This window comes from Pan troglodytes, chromosome 22 (assembly GCF_028858775.2).
Source record: "Pan troglodytes isolate AG18354 chromosome 22, NHGRI_mPanTro3-v2.0_pri, whole genome shotgun sequence".
Taxonomy (NCBI): Eukaryota; Metazoa; Chordata; class Mammalia; order Primates; family Hominidae; genus Pan; species Pan troglodytes.
This window is the reverse complement of record NC_072420.2, coordinates 1,307,501-1,322,500: the sequence shown is the minus strand read 5'-3', so window position 1 is coordinate 1,322,500 and position 15,000 is coordinate 1,307,501. Positions and strand designations below refer to the sequence as shown.

General features: G+C 53.1%; 1 pseudogene; it reads right to left on the bottom strand.

Annotated features, from left to right (window-relative positions):
• Nucleotides 1–2,206: 2,206 nt before the first annotated feature.
• On the bottom strand, nt 2,207–5,684 carry LOC134809249 (cell division cycle protein 27 homolog; annotated as a pseudogene).
• Between the last annotated feature and the right edge of the window lie 9,316 nt (nt 5,685–15,000).

Here is a 15,000-nt window from a genome sequence, read left to right as displayed (position 1 = left end):
TCTGTGTGTGTGGGGGGGGGTGTGGGGGGGTGTGTGTGTCTGCCTTCTGTCTTACTCTCTTTCTCTGCCTGTCTGTCTGCCTGTCTGTTTGTCTCTCTCTCTCTCTGCCTGTCTCTCTCCCTTCCTGTCTCTGTTTCTCTCTCTTTCTGTTTCTCTCTGTCTCTGTCCATCTGTGTCTTTCTCCGTCTGTCTCTTTATCTGTCTCTCTCTCTCTCTCTTTTTCTGTCTTTCCCTCTTTGTGTATCGTTGTCTCTCTCTGTCTGTCTCTGTCTCTCTGTCTCTGTCTCTCTGTCTCTCTCTCTCTCTCTCTCTCTCTCTCTCTCTCTCTCTGTCTGTCTGTCTGTCTCGGTCTCTGGCTCTGGCTCTCGCTATCTCCCGCCCTCTCTTTTTTTGCAAAATAAGCTCAAGTACATCTAATCTAATCCCTCACCAAGGCCCGAATTCTTAACTTCTGACATCCCAGATTTGATCTCCCTACAGAATGCTGTACAGAACTGGCGAGTTGATTTCTGGACTTGGATACCTCATAGAAACTACATAGGAATAAAGATCCAATCCTAAAATCTGGTGTGGCTTCTCCCTCGACTGTCTCGAAAAATCGTACCTCTGTTCCCCTAGGATGCCGGAAGAGTTTTCTCCATGTGCATCTGCCCGTGTCCTAAGTGATCTGTGACCGAGCCCTGTCCGTTCTGTCTCAAATATGTATGTGCAAACACTTCTCTCCATTTCCACAACTACCCACGGCCCCTTGTGGAACCACTGGCTCTTTGAAAAAAATCCCAGAAGTGGTTTTGGCTTTTTGGCTAGGAGGCCTAAGCCTGCTGAGAACTTTCCTGCCCAGGATCCTGTGTGAACAAAAGTGCCTCTGCTGGGAGCTGGGATCGTCGGGACCATGCTTGCTAGCGCTGGATGAGTCTCTGGAAGGACGCACGGGACTCCGCAAAGCTGACCTGTCCCACCGAGGTCAAATGGATACCTCTGCATTGGCCCGAGGCCTCCGAAGTACATCACCGTCACCAACCGTCACCGTCAGCATCCTTGTGAGCCTGCCCAAGACCCCGCCTCCGGGGAGACTCTTGGGAGCCCGGCCTTCATCGGCTAAAGTCCAAAGGGATGGTGACTTCCACCCACAAGGTCCCCACTGAACGGCGAAGATGTGGAGCGTAGGTCAGAGAGGGGACCGGGAGGGGAGACGTCCTGACCGGCGATGAGTTCCCTAGGCTCTGGCCACCCCACCCACGCCCCACGTCCCACGTCCCGGGCACCCGCGGGACACCGCCGCTTGATCCCCTCCTCTGTCCACAGCCGGCCCCACCCCACCACGCAACCCACGCACACACGCTGGAGGTTCCAAAAGCACACGGTGTGAATAGAGCCTGACGGAGCGAGAGCCCATTTCACGAGGTGGGAGGGGTGGGGGTGGGGTGGGTTGGGGGTTGTGGGGTCTGTGGAGAGCCCGATTCTCCCTCTTGGGTGGCTACAGGCCAGAAATGAATATCGCTTCTTGGGCGGAGGGGCTTCCTTAGGCCATCACCGCTTGCGGGACTACCTCTCAAACCCTCCCTTGAGGCCACAAAATAGATTCCACCCCACCCATCGACGTTTCCCCCCGGGTGCTGGATGTATCCTGTCAAGAGACCTGAGCCTGACACCATCGAATTAAACACCTTTACTGGCTTGGTGGGTTTGTTTGTTTCTGAGATGGAGTCTTGCTCTGTCCCCCAGGCTGGAGTGCAGCGGCGTGATCTCAGCTCACTGGAACCTCTGCCTCCTGGGTTCAAGTGATTCTCCTGTCTCAGCGCCACCATGGCCGGCTCATATTTTTTTTTTTTTTTTTTTTTTTTTTTTTTTTTTAGTAGACACGGGGTTTCACCCTCTTTCATTGGTTTTCACTGGAGATTCCAGATTCGAACCACACCTCATTCTGTGCCACAGAGAGACTTCTTCTTCTTCTTCTTCTTCTTTTTTTTAAGTGCAACGCAACATGTCTGCCTTATTTGAGTGGCTTCCTATATCATTATAATTGTGTTATAGATGAAGAAAAGGTATTAAACACTGTGCTAATGATAGCGAAAGTGAAGACAAAAGAAAGGCTATCCATTTTGTGGTTAGAATAAAGTTGCTCAGTATTTAGAGCTACCTAAATACGTCAGCATTTACACTCTTCCTAGTCAAAGCTGGCCGATCTGAATAATTCTCCTTGAAACACAATTTTTGATAGGGTTAAGATTTTTTTAAGAATGCGACTCCTGCAAAAGAGCTGAACAGACAATACACATTTAAAAACATCACAACACAAGGATCAACCAGACTTGGGAAAAAATCGAAAACGACACAAGTCTTATGAAGAACTGAGTTCTTAAAATAGGACGGAGAACATAGCCATCGGAAGAGAAGGCAGTATTGGCAAGTTGATTGTGACGTTGGTCAGCAGTAGCTGGCACTATCTTTTTGGCCATCTTTCGGGCCACGTAACTACTACAGCAAAATGAGATATGATCCATTGAACAACATATTCGCAAATCAAAAAATGTTTCCGTAATATAATGCTTCAGATTTAGAAGCAAATCAAATGATAGAACGCCACTGCTGTAATAAGTCACCCCAAAGACCACCGTATCTGACAAAATAACTACCACAGGGTTACGACTTCAGAATTATACTTTCTCTTGATATTTACTTATGTATGTATTTATTTTTTTAATGTATTTCTCTTGAGACGGCGTCTCGCTCTGTCGCCCAGGCTGGAGTGCAATGGTGTGATCTCGGCTCACTGCAACCGCCACCTCTCCGGGTTCAAGCGATTCTCCTGCCTCAGCCTCCCGAGTAGCTGGGACTACAGGTGCCCACCACCACGCCCAGCTAATCTTTATACTTTTAATAGAGACGGGGTTTCACCGTGTTGGCCCGGATGGTCTCGATCTCTTGACCTCGTGACCCGCCCGCCTCGGCCTCCCAAAGTGCTGGGATGACAGGCGTGAGCCACTGCGCCCGGCCTTCTCTTGACGTTTAAACTATGAAGTCAGTCCAGAAAAATGCAATCAATGTCAACGGTGAGTATGCTGTTGAGGCAGAGGGAGGACCACACTTTCTCATGTCTTATTCAGTTGATCACAATAGGACCTAGGTAGTAATTTCCTATGTGCCCACTTATACACGAGTACAAAAGAGTAAAACAGAGAGACCGCTACATGAAAGGGTACGTGAAGTTCTTCATAGTAACTCCGTAAACTGGAACACTGTCAAAAAGCAGCAGCTCGTGAGTTGTTTCCATCTATTTTTCTATTCTCCAATAAGTGAACTATGCTATTCCTTTCCAATCTCCCAAGCGCTCCTTGTCCCCATCACCACTTCGGTGCTCGAAGAAAAAGTAACGAATCAAGTCACACAACTAAAGAAACACATACACGAACCAAAGACAACTACAGCGTCTGCAAAAGTTTGCTAGAAGACTGAAACTGTTGAGTATAAGGATCTGGTATTCTAGGATCATGAGTTCATTTCAGAGTTTGTTCAAGACATACGTTTCATAAGGAAACATCTTAGTTAGAAGTTATTCAGCACTATGTACCATCCCTAAGTATTTTTAACCAAATTCGTGACAATAAAGAGCTATCTAACCAGAAAAACTAGCGAGTACCGGCACCATCCATAGGGCTTTGTCTTTACACTTCATTACCACTTACCATGCCTTACAATGTCTGGGATTGACCCTGATAGCATTTCGAAAACAAGCTGATGCTTTGTCCAATTCTTCAGTGAAGACAAGCTCACGCCCTAATGCACTATAGGCATAAGCATCATTTGGATCCACTTCGAGAGTTCTCTGGAAGAATTGAATCGCAATATCGTGTTCCCGTTGCAGACCGAAACAGTTCCCTGCAGCACACCAGGCCTCTGGCTGGCGAAGTTTTATCCCTGTCTGTGAAGTCTTTGGACAGAACTGAAAGAGCAACATCTTTCGGAGGATGCCAAAGTGTTGTAGAGCAGATCTCCATGCCTTCGACTCTGTAATTCTCAATCCTTCTAACCTCTGAGAATTTTCTTTCAGCTTGCGTGGACTCTGAAAGTTTAAAATAGGCCCTTCCAATTTGGCACGGTACCCAACCGGTATTGCGGTGGTGAGAAGCTAGATGGCTCAAGATACTGACTGACAGCTTCTTTGCCGTGGTGAGAACACAAAGCTAAATAACCTTTCCCCCTTTCACGAGGAAGGCTCATCAAGCCTTCCGCTGCTGCTGCTTTTTGTAGATTAAAAGCCTGAATCTGAGGCGCGATTGCGGCTATTTTCCCTTCTGGAATGATGGAAGAGTCCAATTTTGTCACTTCCATGGCTATCACTTATGTTCGGTGGAGTTATTCCTCCTTTATTAGCTTTACTTTTTGTTTTTCTGTTTGGGATTTTAGGTGGAAACTTCCCTTTTAATTTTCTCCTATTCTCCTCGGTTGTGGAGCTGTCACTAGTCAAGAGTCGTGAATTTCTTCGAGGCGGTGCATTTGGGGGAGATGCCATAGTGGGGCTCAATACCTGAGGTGTTGCCCTTGTCGGCGCACCAGAACTTTGTGTTTTTGCAAGAATTGGGGTTACCTTTCGGCTCTTTCCCCTCTGCGAGAAGACAGACTGTGTTCCGGTTTGGCCGATTCTGGCAACAGACTTTTTTGAAGGGGCTCCGGTGGATGGCACGTCAACGACAGAAGGTGTCTAATACCAGTGCAGTTTTGTCCATAGGATCCGTCTCCGGGACTTGGGGCTTCTAATGGCAAAATGCCAACGCTTGGGGCTCATGGACTAACTGCTGCTGGTCCTCCTAATACACTTCGACCAGTTTTTGGTTTATGTTGAACCTGTTTAGATCATATGGAAGTTCCTGTTCCCAGTGGGACAGTATCAGGTGAAAGGACAGCTGAATCGATAGAAGACACTGGGGAGTCTGTATTCAAGGAGTACTTTGAATTGGAAGATTCTCAATTCAATCCGTTTAATTCAACGGTGTCCTGGGGTGTTTCCGTAAGAACGGTCTCAGGCTGTCTGTGACATAAACTAGGACGAGGTCCCAGTGTTTTGGCGCAACACTTGGACAGGCAGTTGCTAAAGCTCTCTAGAGATGTGAATCAAAATGTTTGGTCAGGATCTGGCTTTTCCCCCCTGTTTCACATCATGATTCAAAGGGACACCGGAGGAAAGGATTTCAACGAAGGCTCTTTTGGTCACATTCTGATCCTTTGGTAAGCCGATCTGCCTTGCAATATACATGTCCCAACGATGGACGGGGAAAGCGAGCTGAATCAGCGAACTCAGGAACAATAATATCATCATGGCTTTTCTGCTTATGAAACACTCCACCCGATAAGATTTGATCCCCTTCTGCAAGCTTGCTGAGATCAACACAACATTTCGCAAGCAGGTATTTGCATTGCGGTGTAGTACAACTGTGTCCTTTCCAGAGTCTATATGTTTTATAGGCCTTTCCTGAGCGGTAAGAAGAGGTTGCCAGTAAAAACAAGGCTTCTTCTGAGTGTACTTCTGCATAGAGGCGTTCTGCGAGGAAAACCGCATCTCGGTAGGCATAGTGGCTTAGTGCTTGCCATATAGCAGCCTGGACGGGTCCCTGCAGCACCGCCATCCTCGAGGCTCAGGCCCACTTTCTGCAGTGCCTCAGGCACCGCCCCCCCACCCCCCCACCCCCCACCCCCATAGCGGCTCCGGCCCGGCCAGCCCCGGCTCATTTAAAGTCACCAGCGACCGTTACCGACCGTTTACCGTGGGATGGGGGAGTCCGAGCCAGAATGACTTCTTTATCCTGCCGACTCTGGAAAGCCCGGCCCCTTGTGATCCATTGCAAACCGAGAGTCACCTCGTGTTTAGAACACGGATCCACTCCCAAGTTCAGTGGGGGGATGTGAGGGATGTGGCAGGTAGGACGAAGGACTCTCTTCCTTCTGATTCGGTCTGCACAGTGGGGCCTAGGGCTGGAGCTCTCTCTGTGCGGACCGCTGACTCCCTCTACCTTGGGTTCCATCGGCCCCACCCTGGAACGCGGGCCTTGGCAGATTCTGGCCCTTCCTGGCCCTTCAGTCGCTGTCAGAAACCCCATCTCGTGCTCGGATGCCCCGAGTGACTGTGGCTCGCACCTCTCCGGAAACATTGGAAATCTCTCCTCTACGCGCGGCCACCTGAAACCACAGGAGCTCGGGACACACGTGCTTTCGGGAGAGAATGCTGAGAGTCTCTTGCCGACTCTCTCTTGACTTGAGTTCTTCGTGGGTGCGTGGTGAAGACGTAGTGAGACCAGATGTATTAACTCAGGCCGGGTGCTGGTGGCTCGCGCCTGTAACCCCAGCACTTTGGGAGGCCGAGGCCGTAGGATCCCTCGAGGAATCGCCTAACCCTGGGGAGGTTGAGGCTGCAGTGAGTGAGCCATAATTGTGTCACTGCGCTCCAGTCTGGGCGAAAGACAGAATGAGGCCCTGCCACAGGCAGGCAGGCAGGCAGGCAGGCAGGCAGAAAGACAACAGCTGTATTATGTTCTTGTCAGGGTAGGAAGCAAAAATAACAGAATACAGCACTTATTTTTTTTTTTCCCCTTCGGACGGAGTTTCACTCTTGGTGCCCACGCTGGAGTGCAGTGGCACCATCTCGGCTCACCGCAACCTCCACCTCTCGCGTTCAAACGATTCTCCTGCCTCAGCCTCCTGAGTAGCTGGGATTACAGGCAGGGGCCACCACACCCGGCTGATTTTGTATTGTTAGTAGAGACGGCATTTCTCCATGTGGGTCAGGCTGGTCTCGAACTGGCGACCCCAGTGGATCTGCCCGCCTCGCCCTCCCAAAGTGCTGGGGTGACAGGCGTGAGCCATCGTGACCGGCCGGCTACGTTTTTTTTTTTTAAATTATTTTACTTTTTTTTAGTTTTCAATTTTAATCTATTTATTTATTTATTTACATTTATTGATTTATGTATTTACTTATTTATTTATTTTCGAGACAGACTCTCGCTCTGTTGCCCAGACTGGAGTGCAGCGGCGCGATTTCGGCTCACTGCAAGCTCTGCCTCCCGGGTTCACGCCATTCTCCTGCCTCAGCCTCCCAAGTAGCCGGGACTACAGGCGCCCACCACTGTGCCTGGCTGACTTTTTGTATTTTGAGTAGAGATGGGGTTTCACTGTGGTAGCCAGGATGGTCTCGATCTCCTGACCCTGTGATCCGTCCACCTCGGCCTCCCAAAGTGCTGGGATGACAGGCGTGAGCCACCGCCCCCGGCCTATTTATCTATTTATTAACTTTGAGTCCAGGTTATGAAACCAGTTAGTTTTTGTAATTTTTTTTTTTTTTTTTTTTTTTTTTTTTTTTTTTTTTTTTTGAGACGAGGTTTCACCGTGTTGCCAAGGCTTGGGCCGAGGGATCCACCGGCCCTCGGCCTCCCAAAAGTGCGGGGATGACAGGCGCGAGCCTACGGCGCCCGGACCCCCCCTTCCCCCCTCCCCCGCTTGTCTTCCCGACAGACAGTTTCACGGCAGAGCGTTTGGCTGGCGTGCTTAAATTCATTCTCAATAGAAATTTGGGGCGTCAGCTTCTGGCCTCATGGACTCTGAGCTGAGGAGTCCCCTGGTCTGTCTATCACAGGACCGTACACGTAAGGAGGAGAAAAATCGTAACGTTCAAAGTCAGTCATTTTGTGATACGGAAATACACAGATTCACCCAAAACACAGAAACCAGTCTTTTAGAAATGGCCTTAGTCCTGCTGTCCGTGCCAGTGATTCTTTTCAGTTTGGACCTTGACTGAGAGAATTCCCAGTCGGTCTCTCGTCTCTGGACGGAAGTTCCAGATGATCCGATGGGTGGGGGACTTAGGCTGCGTCCCCCCAGGAGCCCCGGTCGATTAGTGGTGGGGATCGCTTTGGAGGGCGCGGTGACCCACTGTGCTGTGGGAGCCTCCATCCTTCCCCCCACCCCCTCCCCAGGGGATCCCAATTCATTCCGGGCTGACACTCTCACTGGCAGACGTCGGGCATCACCTAGCGGTCACTGTGACTCTGAAAACGGAGGCCTCACAGAGGAAGGGAGCACCAGGCCGCCTGCGCACAGCCTGGGGCAACTGTGTCTTCTCCACCGCCCCCACCCCCACCTCCAAGTTCCTCCCTCCTTTGTTGCCTAGGAAATCGCCACTTTGACGACTGGGTCTGATTGACCTTTGATCAGGCAAAAACGAACAAACAAATAAATAAATAAAATAACACAAAAGTAACTAACTGAATAAAATAAGTCAATACAATCCATTGCAATGCAATAAAATACCACACGATACGATAGGATACAATACAATACAATACAATACAATACAATACAATACAATACAATACAATACAATAGGCCGGGTGCGGTGGCTCATGCCTGTCATCCCATCACTTTGGGAGGCCGAGGTGGACGCATCACCTGAAGTCGGGAGTTGGAGACAAGCCCGACCAACATGGAGAAATCCCGTCTCAATTGAAAATACAAAACTAGCCGGGCGCGGTGGCACATGCCTCTAATCCCAGCTGCTAGGAAGGCTGAGGCAGGAGAATCGCTTGAACCTGGGAAGCGGAGGTTGCGGTGAGCCGAGATTGCGCCATCGCACTCCAGTCTGAGCAAAAACAGCGAAACTCCGTCTCAAAAATAAATAAATAAATAAATAAATAAATACACAAATACATAAATTAAAATAAATAAATACAATGCAATAAAATAAATGGGCCCTGCGCGGTGGCTCAAGCCTGTCACCCCCTCACTTTGGGAGGCCAAGGCCGGTGGATCAAGAGGCGGTCAGACCAACAGGGCCAGTATGGTGAAACCCCGTCTCTACTCACAATACACAGAATTAGCCGGGCGCCGTGCTGTGCTGTACTGTCTGTAATCCCAGCTACTCGGGAGGCCGAGCTGAGGCAGGAGAATCGCTTGAACCTGGGAGGTGGAGGTTGCAGTGAGCCGAGATCGTGCCACTGCACCCCAGCCTGGGCGACAGAGCGAGACTCCGTCTCAAAAAAATGAAAATGAAAATGAAATGCAACAAAATAATTAAAAAGTGAGTTTCCGGGGAAAAAGAAAAAACAACAACAACAACAACAACAACAACAACAACAACAACAACAAAAAACAACCCCACCGTGACATCCACGTACGTACGCCTCTCGCCTTTCGAGGCATCAAACACGTTAGGAATTATGCGTGATTTCTTTTTTTTAACTTACTTTTATTTTATTATCATGATTTCTGTTTCGAGACGGAGTCTCGGAGGCCCGCCCTCCCTCCGTCCCATTCCCTGGTTGCCCAGACAACCTCAGGAGACAGACCCTGGCTGGGCCAGATTGTTCTTCTCCTCGGTCGATGGTTTCCTTGTCTTTCTTCGTGTCTTTAACCCGCGTGGACTCTTCCGCTCGGGTTTGACAGATGGCAGCTCCACTTTAGGCCTTGTTGTTGTTGGGGACTTTCCCGATTCTCCCCAGATGTAGTGAAAGCAGGTAGATTTGCCTTGCCTGGCCTTGCCTGGCCTTGCCTGGCCTTGCCTTTTCTTTCTTTCTTTCTTTCTTTCTTTCTTTCTTTCTTTCTTTCTTTCTTTCTTATTACTTTTTTTTTTTTTTTTTTTTTTCCTTTTTTTTTTTTTTTGAGACAGAGTTTCACTCTTGTTGCCCAGGCTAGAGGGCAATGGCGCGATCTCGGCTCACCGCACCCTCCGCCTCCCAGGTTCAAGCGATTCTCCTGCCTCGGCCTCCTGATTAGCTGGGATTACAGGCATGGGCCACCGTGCCTGGCTGATGTTTGTACTTTTAGTAGAGACGGTGTTTTTCCATGTTGGTCAGGCTGGTCTCCAACTCCCAACCTCAGGTGGTCCGCCTGCCTTGGCCTCCCAAAGTGCTGGGATGACAGGGGTGAGCCACAGCGCCCAGCCTCTCTCTCTCTCTGTCTCTCTCTCTCTCTCTCTCTCTCTCTCTCGCTCGCTCGCTTGCTTGCTTGCTTGCTTTCGTGCTTTCTTGCTTCCTTGTTTTCTTTCTTTCTTTTGTTTCTTTCTTGCTTGCTTTCTTGCTTGCTTGTTTTCTTGCTTTCTTGCTTTCTTTTCTTTCTTGCTTGCTTGCTTTCTGGCTTTCCTTTCTTTTTCTTTCTTGCTTTCTTGCTTGCTTGCTTTCGTGCTGTCTTGTTTTCTTGCTTTCTTGCTTGCTTGCTTGCTTGCTTGCTTTCAGCGCCCAGCTCTCTCTCTCTCTCTCTCTCTCTCTCTCGCTTGCTTGCTTGCTTGCTTTCGTGCTTTCTTGCTTTCTTGTTTTCTTTCTTTCTTTTGTTTCTTTCTTGCTTGCTTTCTTGCTTGCTTGTTTTCTTGCTTTCTTGCTTTCTTTTCTTTCTTGCTTGCTTGCTTTCTTGCTTTCCTTTCTTTTTCTTTCTTGTTTTCTTGCTTTCTTGCTTGCTTTCGTGCTGTCTTGTTTTCTTGCTTGCTTGCTTGCTTTCGTGCTTTCTTGTTTTCTTGCTTTCTTTCTTTCTTTTGTTTCTTTCTTGCTTTCTTTTCTTTCTTGCTTGCTTTCTTTTCTTTTTCTTTCTTGCTTTCTTGCTTTCTTGCTTTCTGGTTTTCTTGCTTTCTTGCTTGCTTTCGTGCTTTCTTGTTTTCTTGCTTTCTGTCTTTTGCTTCTTTCTTTCTTGCTCTCTCGCTTGCTTGCTTGCTTGCTTTCGTGCTTTCTTGTTTTCTTGCTTTCTTTCTTTCTTTTGTTTCTTTCTTGCTTGCTTTCTTGCTTTCTTGTTTTCTTGCTTTCTTGCTTTCTTTCCTGCTTTCTTTCTTGCTTTGTTTTCTTTCTAGCTTTCTTTTCTTTCTTGCTTGCTTTCTTGCTTTCTTTTCTTTTTCTTTCTTTCTTTCTTGCTTTCTTTTTTCTTGCTTTCTTGCTTTCTTTTCTCTTTCTTTCTTTCTTTCCTGCTTTTTTGCTTTCTTGCTTGCTTTCTTGCTTGCTTTCTTGCTTGCTTGCTTTCTGTCTTTTCTTTCTTTCTTTCTTTCTTTCTTTCTTTCTTTCTTTCTTTCTGTTTCGTCCTTTTGAGACAGAGTTTCACTCTTGTTTCCACGGCTAGAGTGCAATGGCGCGATCTTGGCTCACCGCACCTTCCGCCTCCCGGGTTCGAGGGCTTCTCCTGCCTCAGCCTCCTGATTAGCGGGGATTACAGGGAGGCACCCCCACGCCTGGCTTGGCTGATGTTTGCGTTTTTAGTAGGCACACCGTGTCTCTCCGTGTTGGTCAGGCTGGCCTCCGACTCCCGACCTCATGTGATGCGCCCACCTCGGCCTCTCGAAGTGCTGGGATGACGGGCGTGAGCCACCGTGCCCGGCCTGTTGACTCATTTCGTTTTTTTTCTTTCTTTCCTTTCCATGTATTTACTGACGTTTATTAATGTGAACATTTTTGTACATTTGTATGTAAACGACAATGCGTATATCTTTGCATTTACTACTCTCGTGTGTAGTAAACACGTACCGATTGTATAGAAACATCCTTCTATATGATAGATGTAGGTGTTTCTGTGATACAAATAAATACACATCGCTCTACAGAGAAGCGATCGTCGAGAAATACGTTTACGTTTACGTACGAAAAGTGTTGTATTTATGTTTATAAATGAACAGGTGTACGTACTTATCTCTGTTTTCTTTCTTCCTCTCCTTTACGTTTTTCTTCCTTCCTTTCTTCCTTTCTCTCCTTCTGTAGGTTTTTCTTCCTCTCTTCCTTTCCTTCTCTCTCTCTTTCTGATCTTTTCTCCTTCGTGCTTTATTTCTCTTTCGTTCCCTGTCTCTCCTTCTGTTTTCTTTCCTCTCTGTTTCTTTTTCCCTTCTTTCCTTCGTTTCTTTCCTCATTCTTTCTCTCTTTTTCATGTTTCTTTCCTTTCCGTCTGTCTTTTAAAAATGGAGTGTTTCAAAAGTTTTCTCTGTGTATCGACGTTTTTTAAATTCTCTTTTCTCCATTGTCTTCCTCCCTCCCTCCCTCCCTGCTCCCTTCCCTCCCTCCTTCCCTTTCACCATCTGTCTCTTTTCCCCATTCCCCGCCCCCCCACCCCCCCCCCCGTCTGTCTCTGCGTGGATTCCGGAAGAGCCTATGCATTTTGCCTCTCCGTGTGTCTGCAGCGACCCGCGACCGAGTCCTTGTGTGTTCTTTCTCCCTCCCTCCCTCCCTCCCTCCCTCCCTGCTTCCGAGATGCATCTCCGAACACCCACGCGCCGTGGGTTGTCTTCTGACTCTGTCGCGGTCGAGGCAGAGACGCGTTTTGGGCACCGTGTGTGTGGGGTTGGGGCAGAGGGGCTGCGTTTTCGGCCTCGGGAAGAGCTTCTCGGCTCACGGTTTCGCTTTTGCGGTCCACGGGCCGCCCTGCCTGCCATCCGGATCTGTCTCGCTGACGTTCGCGGCGGTCGTCGGGCTCCATCTGGCGGCCGCTTTTAGATCGTGCTCTCGGCTTCCGGAGCTGCGGTGGCAGCTGCCGAGGGAGGGGACCGTCCCCGCTGTGAGCTGTGCAGAGCTCCGGAAAGCCCGCGGTCGTCAGCCCGGCTGGCCCGGTGGCGCCAGAGCTGTGGCGCGTCGCTTGTGAGTCAGAGCTCTGGCGTGCAGGTTTATGTGGGGGAGAGGCTGTCGCTGCGCTTCTGGGCCCGAGCCGGGCGTGGGGCTGCCCGGGCCGGTCGACCAGCGCGCCGCAGCTCCCGAGGCCCGAGCCGCGACCCGCGGGGACCCGCCGCGCGTGGCGCGGGAGGCTGGGGACGCCCTTCCCGGCCCGGTCGCGGGTCCGTCCGCGCTCATCCTGGCCGTCTGAGGCGGCGGCCGAATTCGTTTCCGAGTCCCCGTGGGGAGCCGGGGACCGTCCTGCCCCCGTCCCCCGGGTGCCGGGGAGCGGTCCCCGGGCCGGGCCGCGGTCCCTCTGCCGCGATCCTTTCTGGCGAGTCCCCGTGCGGAGTCGGAGAGCGCTCCCTGAGCGCGCGTGCGGCCCGAGAGGTCGCGCCTGGCCGGCCTTCGGTCCCTCGTGTGTCCCGGTCGTAGGAGGGGCCGGCCGAAAATGCTTCCGGCTCCCGCTCTGGGGACACGGGCCGGCCCCCTGCGTGTGGCACGGGCGGCCGGGAGGGCGTCCCTGGCCCGGCGCTGCTCCCGCGTGTGTCCCGGGGTTGACCAGAGGGCCCCGGGCGCTCCGTGTGTGGCTGCGATGGTGGCGTTTTTGGGGACAGGTGTCCGTGTCGCGCGTTTCCTGGGCCGGCGGCGTGGTCGGTGACACGACCTCCCGGCCCCGGGGGAGGTATATCTTTCACTCCGAGTCTGCATCTTGGGCCACCGGGTTATTGCTGACACGCTGTCCTCTGGCGACCTGTCGCTGGAGAGGTTGGGACTCCGGATGCGTGCGGGGCTCTGGCCTACCGGTGACCCGGCTAGCCGGCCGTGCTCCTGCTTGAGCCGCCTGCTGGGGCCCGCGGGCCTGCTGTCCTCTCGCGCGCCCGGGCGTGTCCCGACTCCCGGTGCCGGCCCGGGTCCGGGTCTCTGACCCGCCTGGGGGCGGCGGGGAAGGCGGCGAGGGCCACCCTGCCCCCGTGCGCTCTCCGCTGCGGGCGCCCGGGGCGGCCGCGACAACCCCACCCCGCTGGCTCCGTGCCGTGCGTGTCAGGCGTTCTCGTCTCCGCTGGGTTGTCCGCCGCCCCTTCCCCGGAGCAGGGCGTCGGCCGGCCGGCCGACCTCCGCTCCCGGGGGGCTCTTCGTGATCGATGTGGTGACGTCGTGCTCTCCCGGGCCGGGTCCGAGCCGCGACGGGCGAGGGGCGGACGTTCGTGGCGAACGGGACCGTTCTTCTCGCTCCGCCCCGTGGGGTCCCCTCGTCTCTCCTCTCCCCGCCTGCGGGTGGCGCGTGTGGGGGAGGCGTGTGGGGTGCGGAGCCCGGCCCGACCTCGCCGTCCCGCCCGCTGCCTTCTGCGTCGCGGGGCGGGTCGGCGGGGTCCTCTGACGCGGCAGGCACCCCTCGCTGTCGCCTCCAGTGGTTGTGGACTTGCGGGCGGCCCCCCTCCGCGGCGGTGGGGGGTGCCGTCCCGCCGGCCCGTCGTGCTGCCCTCTCGGGGGGTGTGCGCGAGCGTCGGCTCCGCTTGGGCCTTTGCGGTGCTCCTGGAGCGCTCCGGGTTGTCCCTCAGGTGCCCGAGGCCGAGCGGTGGTGTGTCGTTCCCGCCCCCAGCGCCCCCTCCTCCGGTCGCCGCCGCGGTGTCCGCGCGTGGGTCCTGAGGGAGCTCGTCGGTGTGGGGTTCGAGGCGGTCGAGGGAGACGAGACGCGCCCCTCCCACGCGGGGAAGGGCGTCCGGCGAGCGCACGTCCCGTGCTCCCCTCTGGCGGGTGCGCGCGGGCCGTGTGAGCGATCGCGGTGGGTTCGGGCCGGTGGCGCGTGCGCCGGCCGGCCGCCGAGGGGCTGCCGTTCTGCCTCCGACCGGTTGTGTGTGGGTTGACTTCGGGGGTGCTTTGCCTCGGAAGGAAGGAGGCGGGTGGACGGGGGGGCCTCGTGGGGTTGCGCGCACGCGCGCACCGGCCGGGCCCCCGCCCTGACCGCGGACGCTCAAGGTGGCCGCACGCAGGTGTTTCCTCGTACTGCAGGCCCCCTCCCTTCCCCAGGCGTCCCTCGGCGCCTCTGCGGGCCCGAGGAGGGGCGGCTGGCGTGTGGGGGAGTGTGACCCACCCTCGGTGAGAAAGCCTTCTCTAGCGATCCGAGAGGCGTGCCTTGGGGTACCGGATCCCCCGGACTGCCGCCTCTGTCTCTGCCTCCGTGATGGGAGCGCTGCCGTAGCGACTCGCTCGCAGAGGACCCTCCTCCCCTTCCCCCTCGACGGGGTTCGCGGGGGAGAGCGAGGGTTTCCGCCGGCCACCGCCGTGGTGGCCGAGCGCGGCTCGTCGCCTACTGTGGCCCGCGCCTCCCCCTTCTGAGTCGGGGGAGGATCCCGCCGGGCCGGGCCCTGGCGTCCCAGCGGGTTGGGACGTGGCGGCCGGCGGG